The sequence below is a fragment of the Onychomys torridus genome, unplaced genomic scaffold (assembly GCF_903995425.1).
Source record: "Onychomys torridus unplaced genomic scaffold, mOncTor1.1, whole genome shotgun sequence".
Lineage (NCBI taxonomy): Eukaryota > Metazoa > Chordata > Mammalia > Rodentia > Cricetidae > Onychomys > Onychomys torridus.
This window is the reverse complement of record NW_023412034.1, coordinates 16907-21390: the sequence shown is the minus strand read 5'-3', so window position 1 is coordinate 21390 and position 4484 is coordinate 16907. Positions and strand designations below refer to the sequence as shown.

Genomic DNA, 4484 nt, shown 5'->3' with positions numbered 1-4484 from the left:
TGTGTGTGTGTGTAAGAGTCCTTGAAGGCCCAAAGAGAACACTGATCCCTATGAACTACTGTTAAGGTGGGTGTGAACTACATTTTATGAAGGCTGTGTATTGAATTCTGCCACTTTACAAGAGAAGTATATGATTTTGTCTGCTGAGACATCTCTCCAGCTTCTGCAATATTCTACATTATCTGTTTATTGAAATATCCCTCACTCACTCCTAAGTTCTACTCCTCTAACTCCAAGGATGCATCAGGATTCTGTAGTCTTCTCCCTATGAGGGGTAGCACTGTTTTGCCTTCATATGTAAACATGAGGTCTCAAATTTCCTTCAGTTTCTCCAATAATCAATTGCTGTCAAAGTCGTAAATTCACTAAGATAGCAAAAGGAAACTTCTGAGTTAATCTTAAATCTTATTAAATATTAGAGACAAAAATAACATTTCCACTCATCACTAATGTCCAAAAGCCAAGTCCTATAAAAATAGGTGGCTGAGTGTAAGTACATGGGAGAAAATATAGATAAAAGTAGTATACATGACACTCATAATCAACACCATTAGAAGAAACACTAAGAGTCACTAGCTAATGAATAACCTTGCATTGTATTCTAATAGGTGGTTCTGTACCAACATTACATTTATCAGCTAAAATTTATGAAATGTGAGTTCTGGAAAATGTTTTCTCCCTTAACTTTTGAAGAGAATTTCTCTCTGGTCTTAGCAAAATGATGTAGCACGTGGGGGTAAATATACATCCCAGAAAGTCAGCACTAGAGACCTAGATTGAGAAGACCTCCACAACAACCATTACCCTGTGCTTGGTGCTGTGGTAGACAGGGAGAAAAGTGACCCAGACACTGCAGAACAACAGCATGCTGAAAGTCAAGAATTTGGCTTCATTGAATGTTTCAGGCAGATTCCTGGCCAAGAAAGCCACAGTGAAGCTCCCCAGGGCCAGAGAGCCCAGATATCCTAAGACAGAATAGAAAGCAGTTACTGAGCCCTTGTTGCACACAATAATGATGTGCCCATGTTCAGAGTGTGCATCAATGTCAATAGAGGGAGGAGAAGCTCCCAGCCATATTGCACAGAGAATAATTTGGATGATGAAGCAAGTGGGGATGATGTAGGTTGTACCCCTGATACTAGGAACCACTTCATCCTTCTTCCAGGACTAGTTACTTTGAATGCCAAAACCACAGTAATGGTCTTGGCCAACACAGTGGAAACAGCCACAGTAAATAAAACTCCATATGTTATTTGCTGCAGGAAGCAGGTGATTGAGTTGTGATGGCCAATGAAGAGCAAGGAACAGAGGAAACAGATGATGAGGGAGATGAGCGGAATATAGCTGAGAGTGAGGTTATTGGCCTTCACAATGGGAGTGTCTTGGTGCTTCACAAAGATCCCAAGAACCAGAACTGTGAAGGCAGACAAACACAAGACCATCCAGGACAGAGTCATCCCCAAAGGCTCATCAAAGGCCAGAAAGGTCACTTCTTTGTACAGACAGTGGTTCTGCTCTGCTTTGGCATACTGGTCTTCTGGACACTTCATACCCTGATCCATATCTGATGCAGAAAGCAAAAATATTGTTTGAGCAACTTCAACATTTTTTCTGGACAGGCTTTTCCAACATACAAATAGTTTATTGATAAAGATGTAATTGACAATGCTTCCATTTCTTAATGCCTATATACTTCAAGGACAAACACATATCCTATTGATACACTATAACATGAATCTTTCTATCTGAATTAGAAGTGATGCCCTCATGAGAGATGCAGACTTGTTCTTATCCAGGATGAAACCTCTTATAGCTTTTTTTTTATTCCCATATGATCATCACCAACACAGGAGTAGCCAATCATTAGCAAATAGGATCTATTGTGTGTGTGTCTGTGTGAAACACACCAATTAAAAACATTCACAGGAGACATATGTACACACAACAAATATATGCTCATATACACAGTCACTCACAAACAGAGGAGAGAGACATTCATGTATGTAAAGTAGCACATCCATACACATGCATACAAAGGCACAAAAATGCATTTATACACCTGTAAAGACAGAAAGACATACACAGAAACAAGCACAAAGACATACAGACAATCAGACACAAATATACTCACACATACAGGTATACAATTAGGTATTGAACTGAATCTTAGTACTATTTCCTATAATATTTTTCTCAGAGAATCAAGGATAAGGTCTCCAGAGCCTACAGTGGAGTCAGACTCAGGTGAGTACACTTATATAAAACATCCCTTATAGTGAATACCACATACATGGCAAATATTGGTTTCAGCATGTGAGACACTCTTAAAGAATATAACATTGATGACACCAAGTACCATCCATTGAAAGATACAGTACCTGTGAGCAGTCATAATCCAGTGCTATCAGAGTGTTGACTGGCTAGTTTCTATTTGTTGAAGAAGCATTTCAGGAAAGCATGGGACATAGCATACACAGCATTGTATATATCGTAAGCATCATCACTAAAAGCCATGTCAAAACTCTGTAGCATTAACCAATCTGGTGAGACGTTCAATGAGCAGTTCTTCAGTGTCTCACAGTTAGATGCTAGGGCTTCACAGCTAAAGTACATCCACCCCAGTCCTGCCAGGGATATGTCTGTGTATTTGGAAGGGTTCAATGTCTGAACAAAATTTTTAAAACCAGAAATCTCAGCATGGTGGTGTGCAAAAGCAAGAGTCCCATGGAATGAGTCAAGGGTGAAGTCTCCCTTACTTGTAGTGACATCCCACTGAGAGGTGGTGACCCATATTCTCTGTATACCATGTAATACCCACATTCTAAAGCACACAGCTAGAGTGCTGTCTGTGTCACCATAGATGACAACAACATTTGTGGTTGATGTCTCAATTTGGTTGTTATACACTTCAGCTCTTGACATGTATAACTCCACATTGACAGGGATCATGATCACAAAGGCTAAGCAGACTCTTTTGACTTCAGTTTCTCCTCTCAGATCTGAGAGAAATTGGAGACCCTGGTCATCATCTGAGATGGCCAATCCAACCCAGTTCCAGTTGAAGTGAATCATCAAAGAGACCATGGCCAGGGCCAGAGCAGTGTCCTTGGGGGCCATCTGATACAGATTGGGAAATTGTTCATGATCACTCAGGACAGAATGGAAAGGTCCATAGGTGAGCTGAAGGGCATAAAACACAGGGAGCAACATGAGGTAGATGATTGTCAGATATCTCAATGGGAACCCTGAGGTGTGTGAAGCGCTAATTTGAAATGACAGGAAGGGGAACTTTTTCCTATTACTACAGTTATATTACACTGACGGGAACATGAACAAAATCACTTTCTACAGTTCGTTCAAGGAATATCCCCTTGACTGCTAATTCTTCTCATCTATAAATTAAACAATGAATTCGGAATGTCCCTTTGAGTGGCTGATTAATTACACTTGAACTTGATTTACATGAATGTGAAGCCAATCTCCTCCTTATTTTCTCCTCAGGCTCAGGCTAAGCCAAATAATAAGATTCCATACTTTCCCACCCAAACAACCTCACCTGTGGATATTTGCAGAAATGCAAAAAATGTGCCAGGCTAATGGATGGTGCTAACATTGGTCCTGTAATCATTACATGACATTTGCTCACATCTTTACAGATGTAGTTAAGGGGAAGTCTATGCTTTTTCGCAGCGTTGTATATGAAATTTTGAAATGATTGTTTATCATGATAATTGTCAGTGAAGAAGTAAAATATGAGAGACACATTTGGTAGAAGATACAGATTCCTGTTGATTTCCTCCACAGCAAAAGCCAAAGGCAAAGCAAACTGGTGGTTTTTAGTTGGTATTCTGAAAATAAGGGATGGGGGGTTAGTAAGTATAAGGCTCTATGGATTAATGCTTTGTAGTTCATACAGGGATTATCATGCATTTGATGTCATTTTCAGATATAGCTTGACAAATTCTCATGTGTTGTAGGGTTGGAAAAACAAGAGATGCTTGAGAGCTTGAAAACACCTAAAATTTTGATGAGAGTAGATGTCACAAAAATGACAAATGTGTTCTTGTCCACTTTGATGGAGAATTTCACCATGGCTATTTGAGTACTCGATGCACATTAGATATACGATATGTGTGTGTCTCTGTAAAAAGCTTGAGAATGCAGCTTTGGGAGCCAGAAGAGGAAGCTGTATCCTGCAGAGCTGGAATGTTAAGTGGTTTTGAGGTGCCTGCCAACATGGGTGTTTGAAACTGAACTCAGATCCTTTGACAGAACTGCAAATGCCCTTAAATGCTAACTCATGTCTACATCCCCAGTTTATTAATACTTTCTATATTCTGGGTATTCTTCAGTCTAGTATAGCCAGTAGATATATTTCTATCTGTGTGTAGGCTGTCTCTAAACATGCTCACAACATATCTTAATTTAAACAAAATTAGTGTTATACAATCACAATTGTTAAAATAGGGTATTATTTCCTAAGT

The 4484-nt window shown here is 39.4% G+C and overlaps 1 pseudogene; it reads right to left on the bottom strand.

The window, feature by feature from the left end:
• Window positions 1-645: 645 nt before the first annotated feature.
• On the bottom strand, window positions 646-3848 carry LOC118575465 (annotated as a pseudogene).
• Between the last annotated feature and the right edge of the window lie 636 nt (window positions 3849-4484).